Consider the following 16804-nt stretch of genomic DNA (forward strand, 5'->3'; position numbering starts at 1 on the left):
CTGTCACCAAATATTAAATTTACCTATCCTCAATCTATGAGGTATAAATCATGTAAGTACCCTTCCTGTTGACAATCCGGGTCTGAAGAGGCCACAATTCAGGTCTGGACCCTGACTGGGATCTGGTCTACGTAATCAGTGAAAGCATTTATGACATACGTAAATACTGCCAAACAACAACAAGCATTTTCCTACACAGTAAATGCAGTTTTTTGTGAACATCTGTAAAATCTCCAAGACCAAGAAACCAACCTATCACCCGTACAATCAGGGGTACCTCCAAAATATACTAACAAGATTTAACAGACAATGTTAGAAGTCGGTTATTAAATCAGAAACTTCATGTTTTACACAAGAAGTTTTACAGCCCAGTGGCGAGGTCAGGGATTGGGGGCGGAGCACAGAGTTTGGCATTCAGATTGGGTTGGGAAGAGACAGAAAACTAATTAAGGATTTTGCTCCTCCAACAAGAAAACCACCACCTCAGTGGCAACCATTTTGAGGCCACCAAGAGATGTTGGCTCAGCACATCTTTTGATAAACTCTAGGATATTCCCCAAGCATGAAACAGACAAGGCAGCCTCAAATTTCCTCACTGAGAATAGCCGCTGGCATTTTCTACCTTGCCTGCCATTGGCACATGCCTTTTGACTTTAAGAGATTTGACAAAAGTTATAGCCCCCAACTTCCTTGACTTTAATTAAACTTGGCTTCCACTTCTGAAAAAGCTTCAAGTTTTTATTTTGTTTTGTAGTCCCACTAATGCTTTTAAATGAGAGATGCTGTGAAAAGGAGAAGCAAATTCTTTGCAGCTGTGTTTGAGCATCCTGCCAACTGAAGCACAGGAAGAAGCTCTCCCATGTTAAAAATTTCCAACTGGGAGATTTACAAAACAGCAGGGGAGAATGGATGGTGGAGAGGAAGACGTGTGCAAGTGAAAGATCTGCAAAAAGCTCCCTTTTTTGTTTTTAAGTCCCAGGAGCCTTTGGAGGCTTCATGCTTCAGCAACCACTACCCCCTCCCCATTTTACCCCCTTTCTAAAGCCCCTGTCCTTTCCATACAGGCTTTTGGACAGAACTACACATTCTGCAGAACTACTTCTTAGCTATTCCTTTATTTTACCCCCATCTCCCCAGGCCTCCCCAACAGTCATTCTGCCACAACTGGATAATGGAAAGAAGCTTAACAGGGAGGTAGCAACCATTTTCCTCTGACTAAATGAAGTCCTGGAGTTAAGCTGCACTCCTAAGAAGGAAATGACAATCGTTTTAGCAAATGAACTTTTTAGTTTCTGTTAGTAGCAGCAAGATAACCACTGTCAAAAACAGTAAAAGCTCAAAAATGAGCTTTTCAGTTGTGATGTTAAAGCTCTTATGTAGGAAAATCTAGCTATGCCATTATGAAAAGTTAATTCAGATCAAATGCACCATCTGAGAGGGTTTGGAGGTTTTGTTTTAAATTTCTGTATCAAATAATGGGTATGAGCTTTGCGGAGGAGGAAAAAACTGATGGTCACCGCCCCTTATCAGAATTTCCAATAAATGGGCAGTTAGGAGCAAAAGTTTCATTATTGTCCACTATGCATCCATGAGTGGGAAGGAGTCCATATCCACACTTTGGTCAGAGAGTATTAACGACTGATTCTCCTCTATAACTCTGGGATTAAGTTCTGACCCACTAGCATTCTGGGAGGCTGGAACCAACTTTACTGTGCTGAACCCTCAGATGAATGGAGCTTATTCCCACGGCCCCAAGTAATATAATACATCATCCTCAGGAATGTAGGTAAAACACATAGCCCTCTGGGGATCAGCATGCACATAGCCCAACAACGTCCTATCGCATATCTAGATGAACGTACAGTAACAAAGAACTGTCAGACCAACAGCCGGAAGGTCCTCTAAGGTCCTCAGTAATGAGATCAAGGTGAAATCCCCTTCCTACATCACAGCAGACTTTTGAAGACAAGAAAGCCGATGAAGTGTCCTCCCATAAAGAGTTTCAACAGCATGGGCTGAAACAATAACCAGAAAATTCACCAGAAACAGTGTTCTCCATTCTCAGAGCATCCAAGTCTGTCTACCTTTTACTATCATTTGAAACCTGATTGTAAAAACAAGTTCTACCTGGACTATTTCACAACTGACACCCTTCCAGGACATAGCAGTTCCCTCCTCAGCACCTACTGCTCTTTACAGCCAGCTAGTTAGGACTCCGATGCTCCTTTCCCAGTTGCTGGCATCCCCAGGCCTTTTGCTTCCCCTCAAGCAGATCTCTGAGCCACCTTTATGTCTGTGTGGAAAAAGACAATCAGTTCTACATCAGACACTAGTGAGCTGCTGGCCCAAGTTTTTTTTGGGTTTGTGGCTTTTGTTTGTTTGCTTGTTTTTTTAATGGGTGGAGGACACTGAGGTCACGAGAAAGACACTCCAGGATGCTCAAGCTCCCAGCGGACACATTTTATATGTTCGGATTGTTGAGCTCACCATCTCTCCCACCACAGCCAAGGGAAAACAACTAATAGTTAGCCATCCAATAAATTGTAAGGTGTCCGTATTAATCCAAACCTTCAGTCAAAGCAGCTGTTAAGTGACACTGCTGTGCAGGTGAAAGGGAATGCCTACCATGTAAGGGGCACACATATTAAAACACTTACTCTTTGCTCAGAGGGTCATCTGCTTCCCATTTTACAGTAGAGACCCCTGAGGCCCAGTGATATTCTAGGGCACTCAGCTAGTCAGTGGCAGGACTTACATTCAGTGGCCAGCTGACATCCTGATTTAGAGCAATAAGTCCTTATTTGGAGCAGTAAGTCCTGGGGTCATGAGGTGATGTTGACGTGGAAACAAACAAACAAACACGCCCAGGCACACAAGCTTGCTTGGATATGTATTCACAAAACTCTTAAAACACCGACAACGCAATACTTTCAAAGAAACGAAAATAAGATCATTCAAAAGCAGAAGGGGCTTTTTAAAAAGATTCCTAAAACTCGAAATATACAACAAAACACCCTAGGCAGGAGGAGAAACAGGTTGGCCAGTGGCATTTCCTGAAGTGCAACCAAGCACTGCCAGGTGGAGAACAATGACCATGAAACTGCTGTTTCCTTATGAGGCCCTGCAAATTAGTCTTTCCCCCAGGGGGAGAGGATGTGAAGTTCACTGTTTCCTATTTCCCTTTTCACTGCTACTATCCCATGGTGAGTGTGTGATGGCGGTGGGAGGGTGTTAAGAAGAAAGTAAAAAATCTAGACTGATATTTTTATTTGTTCTCTGTTGGAAGTTCGCTGTAAGTAAGACTTAAAATATACTTGTCAGAGACCATCCTCTCCACTCAAAAAGCTCTTTAAAAGAAAAAGACTAGGATCCCCAAACTCTTAATCACCACAAATACCACATGGAATCCATCGGACCCATTTTACCCTTTTGGGCTCTGGACATTTTGTAGGACAAATGGTCAAGGCAGACGTAAAGAAATTCAGAAGAGCACATATATGTAGCAGTTATTTGAAATGAAGCTTAACAATACTGACCGATAATTTGGAGATTCTGATCCTCATGTCATCTTTTTTATGAATATGGGAGAACACTTTGAGACCTCTACAGCTGGGAGGAAGGAAACACCATTATTCATCTCCGGTGGCTGACAGGCCTGACAAGCTGCACTTTCAAAATATGTACAGACTGGCCACCACCAGTGGCCTCCAGCTTCCATGAGGCATGACTTTCAGAGAGACCCCTGAAGCTGAGGAGGACGTCTGAAATAAGTCAGGTTACAATGAAAGAGGGACTGGGATAACTCCAAATATCCTGTGGTCCCAAATGCATGCTTGCCCAGCCCAAAAAGGACTGGACATTGGACATGGTGCCGTGGTAATACCTGGTCACATCCACTGAGGGGCCCTGCAGCGACAACATCCTAACTGGCTGAAAAGTAACCTGTCCAATGGGTCTTTCCGTATCCACAGGTAAAAATGAGGGCAATTTCTAAAGCAATATCACTTCACAAAGTAAATCCCACAAAGTTGAATCCACAATGTTACTGCACAGATACTTGAAGCTGCAGCTGACAACCCTATATCTATTTGGAGCTGGGAGGATGATTAAGGCTTTAAAATTCAATTACAATTATAGAACTCTAAATAACTGTAAAAAATGAATGCAAACTTACATTTGGGGTGCAGAACTAAACGGACAAGAATTTACCACCCCACTTTGTCCAAAAGAGGCTCAGTCTCACACACTGAAGCAATAACTGTTAAAGACAAGAGCTGGGCTGGATCCGGCCAACATTACAAGGACGACCAACTGGTCCTATTCCTTAGTCTTGTGCTTTTAAAGGGCAGTCGATGTGCCAACTATTTTAAAGCTCCAACACACTAATTCTGTAAACAATAATGGCTACAGCCTGCACACTGCGCACTGGAATGGATTCCTCAACTTGGCCTCATCACTTATGCAGCTGATGAAACAAACACTGACAGCTTTTTTGCATTTGTAAAGGCCCCACAGCAGCTGTGGTGATCCCACCATAGAGCAATGAATTAAGCCTGAAACCCAGCTGGGTCTGAACAGAAGCCTTTTTTGCACAATACAGCAAGACTATCATTGTTAACCTAGGCATTATTGGGAAATATTCTGCATTACATTATAGGGCAGTTCAACTCAATTCTTAAAATTAGCTCTAATAAGCAATTTTAGTAGGAGGGATGTGGCATTTACTTTTGAAATGGCACAAATATGTGTACGGGTTATAGGTACACCACACAAAGGCAGCTCAGCAGAACACAGATTTCCAGTTAAACAATGCAAAGTTTAAAATAGTAACTCCTTCTTAGATATTCATGCATACATACGCACGTGCACACACTCACTCGCACCTACCTTCTAAATCGAAGAGGTAACTAACCTTGAAAATTTCTGGTTATTTAAACACTACAGAGAAAATATCTAACTTAGCTGTCTGTTGGGGCTCCCCATTAGGTAAGCCAAGTCAATGACCCTAGCATAAGTCACTTTGGAACAAAGAGCTGTACCAGAAAACTGGAGTGTGATAAAGCATGATTAATACCATTAGGAAGGAATTTCTTGACATTGAACTTGGGCACTATGCAATAAGATTCCAAATGCTGACAGACACATCGGTCTTCAGCTTGCAAGCATCACCAGGAACTTTTAGGAAAGGCACAGCCATCCTCACCAAGATGTTCACTCGCAGAGGTTTATAATAGGCACGCTCCACTTCTCAAAATGCTTTGGGGGAGCATTTCAGATCTTGCTGCCCAGCAACTGTCAATTTTGCCTCATAAAAATTGTAAAAAATAAAAAAAATGCTTTGGAACACCCTCGGGCCACGTGACTTTTTCAACACCCAGCAACCCACCTCTCTTCTATTGCCTCATACTTTCTTTGAACACTTAAAAATGAGCAAAAAGGGGGAAATTAATTAATTTATTAAATTAAAAATGAGCAAAAAGTGCCTGGCTCAAATAAGACCAATCTGATCTCAACAATTTCATACCAACATGGAAAAAATAAATCTTGTAAAAATCAGAAATATCAGGAAAAAAACATGGCAGCATCCCTCTTCCTTCAAAGAACTCCCATTTCTTAAAGGAATTCATTATGAAGGCCTTTTTTTCTTTTTTTTTTAAGGCATTTTTTTTGTTTAGGTAAAGCAGAGTTGGAAGAACCAAGAAAATCAGAAAGAATTTCTAGTTAGACAGCAATGCTATTCTCCATAGTGCTTTGCCAAAGAATGTTAACACAGGTAACCACAAGCAAATCAAAACTGAAGGTAAGGAAGGAAAATAATTCCTCAGTCCTTCTCCATGCTCCCAGAGGAGCCACAGGTTTGTACTCTACTTCGCACCAAAACCATGTAGTTAAATGCTCTGTAAAGATGCATCTGAAGAGCCACAACTACAGCCAAAAACACCTAAGCACTCACGAAAGTAACTCATCCTATGATGAAATTCCAAGTCCCACCAGTTTGTCACACTTAAGCAAATGGAACATCTGGTTCTGGCATAAGCCTGGGGGAACAGTGTTTACAATCTGCAAAGGGGCACAAGAAATAAAACCACTCTTAGGCACCTACACACACAGTGAAGAGCAGCAGTCAGGCAGTAATGAAAATGAAAACCCCACCCCCCAAAGGCAAGACAACTTTGCCCAAGAAGGGGAGGGCTCAATGTAGCACTCTGCTAAACAGAACACATGTGACTTAGAGACAAAAGCTGAGAGAAATAGCTTAGCAGGTAAGTAAAAGAGCAGTAAATAAATTTAGTAATAATGCATATGTGCATAATTTTCTAATTCAAAGCATTCCAAAAGTAGGGCAAACATCCACACAAAAACTTTTACACAAATATTCACAGCACCATTATTTACAATAGCCAAAAAGTGGAAATAACCCACATGTCCATCAGCTGACGAAAAGATAAGCAAAATGTGGTATGTCCATACAATGGCCTATTATTCAGCCATAAAAAGGAATGACATACTGATTGATGCTACAAAATGAACGAACCTTGAAAACATATGCTTAGTGAAATAAGTCAGTCACAAAAAACCATAAATTATGATTGCATTTTCAGGCTTCCAGATCAGCCAGCAAAGTTTCATCTGCATTTGTAGCCACACCCCACCGCTAGCATCAAAGCCTCAGCTCCACCTCAGGTCATCAGGCATTAGACTCTCACAGGAGCACCAGACCCTGGTGCCAAAAAGGCTGGAGACTGCTGATTTATATGAACTGTCCAAAATAGGCAAACCCATAGAGACAGAAAGTAAATTAGTGGCTGCAAGAGACGGGGAGAACTGAGATGAAATGAGTGACTGCCAATGGGTATACAGTTGCTTTTTCAGGTGATAAAAATGTTCTAACATTAATTGTGGTGATGGTTGCACAACTCTGAATACACTAAAAACCACTTTATTGTTAAGGGGGAAAAATTGCATTCATATCCAAAAATCACTCAGGGAAAGACTGAGATGCCTAAGATGCCTTTTCGTCTTGAACTACCACTGAAACACCGAAAGAAAAATAGTTGAAGAACTGCCAAAAGAACTGGAATAAGTTGAGGATACAAGAGTTTTTAAAAAAGAAAGGCTAAAAGGCTGACACTTTGCTGAAGATACAGCAAAAAGGACAGCAATGTATCCCAATATCACTCACTCTCTCTCTCTCTCACACACACACACACACACACACACACACACACAGTAGTTAGACTGAAAAGTACCATGAGAGGGAACTTTAAATCTCCCAAAAAGTAAAAATTGCAACTTTGGGCTTCCTTTTACCCTAAAGCTATACTGTGGACTGTAATTATGAGCATAAGAATCTACCATTTAAATATATTTATTCAGTGTCACTGCCTACTCAGACAAGTCCCTTAAATTAGTTTCAAAACCATCTTTGAATTCATAAATTGGGTAGAAAGCAGTTAGTAGGAGGAAACACCAAAAGCAAATGAGGTGTTACTTATCAGCTTTAGAAATCTTTTAACACTCAGCAGAAAGGATTATGCGCTGTTGATGGCAGCAGAAAAAAAGACCAGGAACCACCACCATCCAAGGCCTTCTTTTTCCTGGATTGTATATGTAATGCCTGTCCAGGGAAACAGGCAGTTATGTCTGCGCAAGGTGTTGTTCTTATTGAGATTACCTCCATATATAAATAGAGTAAAAGGACTCCTCTTACAATAGGTACCCCATTAAGGTCTTCATCTGTATTAAACAACTGTAAGCAAAAAGGTTTGGCTGTAAAGCCTTTTGCAAGTCAAAGATAATGGCCTTCCTAGGTAAACTGACTGTTCTTTATAATCATCATTATTTATACTCCCAAGAGGCTTTGCCTACTGCTCCAATAAATTCTGCAAAGAAATAACATGACAACTTCAGCAAGTCTCATGAAAGGAGGAAAGGAAAAAAGGCTAGTTGAGTAGGAAATGTATTTCATTTTGGACTAGGTCAATGTCGTAGTAGTAGTGATCACATCGCTCAATTAGAGCAGAGTAGAATTAGAAGGATGAGGAAAAAAAATCACTTTTTAGCTTTAGATAGTTCCAAGTCAGACCCTTCCTCCTCACTTCCCAATGCTTTCTAGCTTACCGGGACCAAAAGAAAAACCATTTTAATAGCATCTTTAGCGTTCTGACATTACAAGTACAACTGAGTGTGTGTCTCATCTAGACAAAAACTTAGTATAACATGAAGTCTTGAAGTCCATATCCGTAGCAAGAGTTTCTTTAGGACTAACTGATGGTGTTTATATTGAGCTTGGGCTAGGCAGGGAAGGTAGGTGCAGAGGGGGAAGTCCGACAGAGTAAGAACAAGTATTCTCCAACCCCTTCAACCAGAAGACTTGGCCCATGGCACAGATATGCCCAGAGCCCAGACTCTGGGACAATCAGGCAAGCCAAATGTGTTTTTTCAAAGGAGGTTTCCATTCACTCTGTCAGCCACCTTGCACATTCCAGCTAAGTTTAAACCACAATGGTTTGGAATCCTAACAGGAGTTTTGAGGATTACGATACAGAATGATTATTTGAAAACATTTTTAAAGACACAGAATGCTGAATCATGCTCTAACATCTACCAACTGTGCCACCACCTCCCAACCCCCCACCAAAGAAGTTCATTATTAAATCCAGACCCTCCTTGGCCCCTGCACGGTGGAAAAAGTGATAAACTGCATTGGTATTTAAATAGAAAGCTGATCTCTGCCACTCTGGGATGTAATCACCACTGGGGATTACTTCCAAGGATCTTTAAAATTCTTTCAGATTAAAAATTCTATCAGGGTGTCAATCCCAACATTTCTTTACAAAACTTGCCTTTAATTAAAGTTTTAAGGCCAAGTTTTCAAAGCTAAAAACAAAAGGCTACTCAGCACAAACACTGCTGGGTTGAGGACAACTGCTCATTGCTCATATTTTAATCCAGTTGTCACTTTTTGGATTTAGAAAGTGAACTTTAGATCAAAGCAAAAATTATTTGCTCTCAGGATGACTGCTCATACGGCCTTAAATCCTTTTTAGAATGAGGTGTGGTATATATTTATAAGTAAATATATAAAATAAAGCTTCCTCAAAAATTGCAACCAACTACAAGTCCTAGGGAAAAGGCTATAGAGCGGGTAGAACTGAATGTTAAAACAAAACCACGTGAAAATAATTAGGCTCGATAGGACCATGTTTCAGCATCTCCCACACCAAACTCTTCCAAGCTCCTTTCCTAAATGCACAGGAAGAACTCTACAGAGCCCCACCAAACATTTCATGATTGTCAAACTATTAAAAGACCAAGTCCACCTTTTGTTTGGCATCTATCATAAAGGCAAGGGGACCTTGCCACTCAGAATCATCAGGCTGAAAAGCCCCACGGTGTGTATAGAGAACCAAGTTTTGTAATGTGGTGGTTAACACACAGCTCCAACAAGATAACACAACCAAAGCCCTTCATGGCAGATGAAAACCATGTGCTACCAATTTAACTGAGACTCCAGATCATGGCTCCTCATGAAACGCCTTCCATTCAGGTTGCCTCTTTCATCCTCCAAGAAATTATTACAAGCTGAAAATAGAATACACAGAGCTTTAGTGCTCTGAACAGCATAAAAATGGAAATGGGGACAAAATGGGTAAAACCAATAAACATTTAAGTCTTACCTCATCACTAAAGGAACATCTTGACCAAAAACTAAAATAAAGGCAAAGAAAGAAGTTTATCCAAAAGTACAGTCTTAAACACCAAAAAGTAATGCTTCTTCTTTGTAGCAGCACTGTGATACCACCCAGTACTCACATACCAGAAGGGGAAAAAAAGATACAAATCCATCATTTGAACAATAAAAAGTGTGTCTGGCTGTAAAGAACACACTCCAATTTTCTGTAAGTTAGGAAGAAAAGGGAAACCTTAGTGAGAAGGAAAGTGATGAGCACCTGTAATATTTTCATTCTTATCCTCTTCCTCAGATAACTTGAATAAGGCTGTAATGAACAAAGATGACCTAGAAACACCACCATGTTCCCTCTTCAACCTTGAAGCTGGAGAATTACAGCCACAAAGACCTGCGGGACTGTTAATAATAATATGGTCTAGACAGTTACAGTTCACAAAGCACTTCCTATGTTAACATTTAACTGTCTCCCCTAAAATGACCTTGATGGACCAATAATGAAGGTATAATTCTCCCCATTTTATAGACAAAGAAATTGAGACTTAGAAAGGTGAAGTGATTTATCGGAAGTCATCCACTCTCTTCCCACAGTGTTTTTAATTCTGTCAACTAAGCTATAAATTCTCTGAGGTCAAGGTCGATTAACTAGTTTTCTACATCTAACAGTGCCAAGAGCATGGTAAGCAACCAGAATATACCAGCTGTATATGAGTAGTCTTTCATGACGGAGCCAAACGGGACCTTTGTAAACATACAAAGCCCCACCTACCTCACCAACAAAGCTAGCTAAAATCACATATGTAAACAGTGAAATGTTAGGTCACCTTAAGTATGTTATGTCCTCGCAAAAAAGCATTTCATAAATTTAAAATATGTAAATGTACACATATACTCTCTTCCTCCCTTCTTCACTACAGTCATTCTAATAACACATTGTGTTCTTAAGGCAATTTTGTTTTACAATGTGCTTTCAGATACCTTATCTCATTTAGTTCTAACACTGAGAAGACAGGAAAAGAAAATAGAAACTTAAATAAAACTTAACTGACATCTTTATCACTCATTACAAGTGCCCGAATTGGTTTTTAAAAGCCAATGAACAAACAAATCCACTAGCCTCACATGTACTACCTGTGGGACCATAAATTAGCATGGCCTTTCTCCAAGAAGACAATGTGGTAAGAGGGTTCCAATCGTAAACAGTTACTTCTGAATCAGTAATTCCACTTTGAGGAATCTGGGGTTAAGTACAAAAAGATACCCGTAACGCATATTGCACACATCATTTTGTACAACAGCCCCAAAAGACAATCAAGAATGGATAGGCCAAGGAAAGCTCTGGGAGAGTGCCTTGCAGCCATTAAAAACAATGATGCAGAACTGTATTTTGATAATTAAGATATAAATGCAAAAAGCACATTAACAGAAGAGCATTTAAAAGTACATATGTAAAACTATTTTTCACAACCCACATGTTGAAAAGTATTTTTCTACAGGAATGTCAGTGTGCAATCCGATGGTTTTTCTTTGTGTAGTTTCTTATAAAGCCAAAAAAAAAGCCATTTTCAAAAGGGGGAAAATGCAATTGGGCAAATTAGGTATGGAGATTACAAGTGGGTTTTATTTTTCCATGAAAATGAATCAATTAATGCAGTTACCACAGATAACTGAAAATCTACCTTGCAGGAAGAAACATCTCTGAAATACCTGTCCAAAGGCCTTCTGCTACTATATCAGGGGCTAGATTTCAAGTTCTGGTGTGTCACTGATAAAATGTGCAACCTCAGGCAAGTTGCCTAACAGTGCTAGACACCTCAGGTTTTCTCAACTATAAAATTCTGATTAAAGTTCATCTTTTTCCACTAGATCCACAGCAATTTTCTCCCACCACTAGTTCGTATCTGAAATACTCCAAAAGCTTCAACTCAACAAATATTCCTCAACTGTGTGATGGCTTACAAAATTCAGCCCCTACTCTGGGGATTAATAGGCTAAGAGACATGTAAACAATAATTCCAGTACCTAAAGGTAGGTGTGACAAGTCAAGTCAACAGAGAGAAGGGGCCTGGATCCGCCTGACTGGGGACAGGGGTGACAGGCCATACAGTAAGGCCTCAGACAGGCCAGGTGGGCTCCTCAGGCAAACGGTTCACTGAACAAATTGAAGAATCAGGAAGTGCAAAGACTAAGAGGTTGGGTCGCAGCTGAACTGAAATGGGTGGCAGGATAGGCCCACGGTAGAGTAAGGACAGCTTTTTACACTGTGCTGACAACAATCTTGGCTTACAATCGATCCTGAAAGCCACATGGAGCCACTGAAGGATCATGATCAGATTTTCAATTTCAAAGACTACTGCCGCAGGATCCAGTTTAAACATCTTTGTGCACAGATTTGGTGCCACTATAATCTTAATTCTCAATCTGCCCCTCTTCCTAATTCACCACCCAGACAACTCTGGGAGTCAAGTGTTAGACAATACAGAAGAGATTCAATAACCAACAGAGTTGTAAGGGTGGGAAGTGATCACATCACCGTCTAATCTTTAAAATCTTGTTCTACATCCTAAAATGCATTTTAGAATATTTGCTGCTATTAATTTGGTTTATTCGGAGGCAACATATAGAATTCATCTGATTCATTTATTTCTGAGTCAGCTAGGAAGGCTGCCGGCAAGCCTGATTATCTCCAGGTTGGTGATTTTCAACTGTGTGGTAATACTTTGAGTATTTGTGCAGTAGTATGCAATTTACAAAGTGCTTTCACATCAAAAATCTCACTGGCTCTTCCAGCAACAAGCCTATTAGGTACATGGACAAGTTTTCCAGATGAGGAAGCAGCTCAGCAAGGTTATGTGGCTTGCCCAGGGTCACACAGTCAGTGCACTACAGGACCAAACCTAGAACTCAGCTCATACTCCCAACGCTGTCCATTACCACAGAGTACTCTATATATTCCAAACGAGCCTGTTCAAATCTGAGGTATTTCATTTCTGAAGCCCATGTACTAGTAATAAGGCATCTGCATAAAGCACAAAACTCTCCAAGTTTTAATAACGTCTATATCCAACTGCTGCTTAACAGAATAAGTATTCATTCAGTCCCCTTTCTGCAAACCTATGGAAGGAATAAATGCAAGAAACACATGCTCAGTCCTAATCCCTTCTCATTTCCTCCTGGCACCTGTTTCTGCCCCCACAGGCACCAAACACTTTAACAGCTGGCAGAAATGAGAACCAAGAGATAACACACTCCACCATTGTAAATGAAGCCCTAACTGAAATGTGGTTAGGAAATAATGGAGAAAGAACCACCCAGATTTAAAAAGACAGCAATAAAACAGAGTGCCAAAAAGGTCTCACACATTTTGGATGCTTCGGTCACGAGATACCTGGGCTGCTGTCCCAGTAAACCAGAGGGTCTCCTGATGGAAAATAAACACACACAACCCAACCCTTTCACTCCCCCTCTACTCCCCACAAAAAAAAAAAAAAAATACATTGTTGGAAAATTATTCCCGGTTCTATTGGAAAAAATATGTGCATGAGGGAAGAGCTGTACTGGGAGTAGAGAGGGGCACAATTGTAGCTATGTAGTTTACTAACCTTCTAGGATTCATGGTAACTAAACACTGCTCTTGATAATATTTCAGTGCTCACTGGCCTTCCTCTTCATGGGTGGTGGAGCCTGACCGACATACAAAATTAGAACTTGAAATCCAATTTAAGCTTTTTAGGCCACACCAGCTCTCAAGAACAGCTCTCAAGAACTTCTGCCAGTAGGGTTCCCCTTTCTAACACCCTCATACATCCTATGAATATGTGAGTAATTATGCATAATGCTCCTATTACTCATGCTGCCTTATTAACATATTTGGGCAGCGTTCGTTTACCGGATTACCCAGACCCTGGTGAGGCTTGGAGGGCATGATTTCCCCCAGCGCCCCATGGTCCCCTAAGTAGCAAAGTCAGGGTCAACAATGCCAAGTGCCAGAAAAAAGTATGGAAGCCGATTTGTCACAGTCCTGTGAAATCAAATGGGTTCTCAGAAGCCTGGAGAGCTAATGCAATCCACACTGGCCCTCAGGTACAAGGGAGAGGGTGGGGTGGCAGGACTTACAAAACTAGAGTACAAACCAGCCAGTCCCAAAGGGTACTGGAATGTCAGCCCTTTTTCCAATGAGGACACAAGGAGACAGCCAGCTGGGGATAAGAGGGTAGCTCCACCAACTGGTGTTTTAGAAAACAACAAACACAAACATGCACTTGAGACGGATACACTCCTTCCTTCTGTTCCTGGAAGCTGACAAACTGCCTTAACTTCCCCAACTTACTCAAGCAAAAAACTTCTGCAGAGGCTGCTGAGAGCCCCTATTATGGCCTTCACTCCCCTTCTGGGATCCACGCTGATGGTCATTCATTTTACCTCTTTTTCATCTAGACTAAAAAGTGGGAAGGAAATACAGCCTTTTATCTCACCAGTGTTATTTATCTTGGTTTTCTCTTCTGTAAAATGGACTCAATGTCCTCTTTTTTTCACGTGAACTCACTAAACAACAAATGTCGGTGGTTATTTCAGAACTGACAGGGTCTTCTCTTCAGGATGCTTTTAGGAGAGGTGTTGTGTGGCCAGAGTTTTCTAAAATCCAAGTTCTTCTAGCATTCCTTCAAATGGCAAAGAGGGCCCCAGAAGAGAAGGCAGCATCCTCACCAGAACAGTACAATCTGGGCCCAGGTTGTAATCCAGCTGCTCACTCACGTGTGACCTAGACTTTGCCCTCTGGGACAGGATCTACATGTACAAAACATGGGCCCTTTCCCATCCCAGACATCCTAAGAGAATAGGAAAGATAAGTCACCTTGCTAGGGGTGATAGAACAGGAAGTCCTGAAGCAGTCAGAATTACTGGACCAGGAGCAAAATGGTATCTAGCCAGTACTGTCACTTCCTACAAGGTTCAGCTTCACTTTTAATGATTTTATTTTGAACGAGAAATGAAGGAAAACCCCCTTTATTAAAAGGTGAGGCTGCCAGAAGGCTACATATGGTTGACTCAGGTCAAGAAAAATTAAGACCTAAAAGAATAAGAAAAATTGTCTACAAAAAAAAAGTAGACAAACAGCATTACTAGACCATAGCTCAGAAAACCAAAGTCATCAGAGTTCCCACCTCTTGGAATGATAGAGGCAAGTATGGAAAGGCTTTAAAGACAAAAGGAACCAGAGAAGGTAAGACTAGAGCCTGGAAAAGCAACTGAGGCTTGCAGGGTGTCAGGAGAAAGAAAAGAGTTACCTGGGAGATAAAAAGAAACAAGATAATTGATTCAAACTAAACAAGAGATCTGTCTCATTTCCAAGGTAGGCTTAGGGATTTTAAATGTAACAGACCTGAAACACCATGTCCTAAAAAAATAAAACTGCTAAACTCCATATAACTTAGATGTAAAATGACTAATCTTTCTGCCCCTACCATTCAATGACACAGTTGTTTTTAAATCTAAAAGTAATACAAATTACTGCAGGACCACTCTGAGGTATGTTAAATAACATGAACTAAATAAAGTGTCTAATTCAATATCTGGAGATTAAGGCTAAATACCATAGATGCACTCTTATCAGAAGTGAAAGGGACCAGAAGTTGGTTAGCTAATGTAAAGTCTGTCAGGCAGGAAACTTAAAAGAAAAAAAAGTGTGTGTGTGTGTGTGTGTGTGTGTGTGTGTGTGTGTACACATACATATATGTATATATGTATACACATAAACATTTTAACTTAAACACATACATGTACTTTTTTTGCAGATTTTTTGAGAATCCCAGTGTTCCACACTGTATTTTGTTTGTTGGGAAGGGAATGTAGGCATAAATGAAATTTGGTTCTTAAAAGGGAATCATTTACAAAGCAATGTGTGTGCAGAATCCTTAGATTTTTTTTTCCCCAAGTTTTTCCAATGTCAGGCCCACAATGTCAGACCCACATCTAATTTAAGTCTTATTTTTTTTAGCTATTCGTTTTTATCAAATGTTCCCAAAACATTCAACTTAAAAGTTTTCACACTCGTTCAAAGGATTATGTAACATTAAACTGTAATTCCAATAATAAGTCTAACTTGAATGACCAGATTTGGAAACAAACAACTGACACTTGGCAAGCCTTCTATGGGTGGGAGCCAAAGGAGACACAGGCACAGACACCCCAGGGCTGCCCATTGGTCAGGAGCTTCACAGCCAGGATGTTCTGCAGCCAAAAGGGCAAGTAGGTTTGGGTGGGTAGAGAGTGGCTAGCAGAGCTGTAACTGTAATCCTGGGGGAGATTTACACATGGACCAGTAACATTAGGATCAGTACAAGTAGAATTTCAAAAACAATTTCTTAGACCTCAAAACATTTTAACCATTCAGATAAAAATGTCACGAGTCTGGGTACTCAGACCACATGGAAAAAGGCAAACCCCTTGATTAAAAATATTACAGGTTAGCTTTACCAGGTGTTTTAATGTACTGAGCTTAATATTACTTTCCCATGCCATCTCTGAAAGGAGTAGAATAGTTCTATTTTGAATGTAAGAGAACAGACACTAGTTATATATTCCAAGAGATTTTCTCTTTCTGAAAAATAAAAGTTTAAATAACCTTTGGAGCAAGGGATAAAGAGTACACTGGAATTATTTCCAAGGCACTTGGAAGTGAGGCTATAGCCCTCAACCCAGCAACAGGAACTGGTTTAGCCTGAGAGCAGAAATATCCATTATACCATCTAAGTACCAAATAATTCTAGTTGGCTATTTGGGCCAATGGCCATGAGGGACATACAAGTCAGATACTTGTCCACAGTAAATAATAGCCCAGGTAACAATAATTCGAATTGGTTATTTTTGGACATAATTTATTTTTTCTTTCAAATTTCAGTGACATACTTTGGACTCTTACCTTGACAGTATTCCTTCCATAATCATAGTTGTTAAGTTAACTCTGCCCTAGACTTATGTGACAAAGAAAAAGGTTTTCCACTACTAGAGACAAGCAGAAAGAAAGCCATGTGAAGAGTACAGGAAAGGAAAAACGCAACAATTAAATAACGTATATAAGTTTTCTACCCTGCCCCCAGCTGTGAAATAAAT

The 16804-nt window shown here is 40.4% G+C and overlaps 1 protein-coding gene across 1 annotated transcript in view; it reads right to left on the minus strand.

Annotated features, from left to right (window-relative positions):
- The window catches only part of JARID2 (jumonji and AT-rich interaction domain containing 2), a 241817-nt gene that overhangs the window by 220381 nt on the left and 4632 nt on the right, over window positions 1–16804 (minus strand). The window lies entirely within an intron of this gene.

The sequence above is a fragment of the Pteropus alecto genome, unplaced genomic scaffold, assembly GCF_000325575.1.
Source record: "Pteropus alecto unplaced genomic scaffold, ASM32557v1 scaffold121, whole genome shotgun sequence".
Lineage (NCBI taxonomy): Eukaryota > Metazoa > Chordata > Mammalia > Chiroptera > Pteropodidae > Pteropus > Pteropus alecto.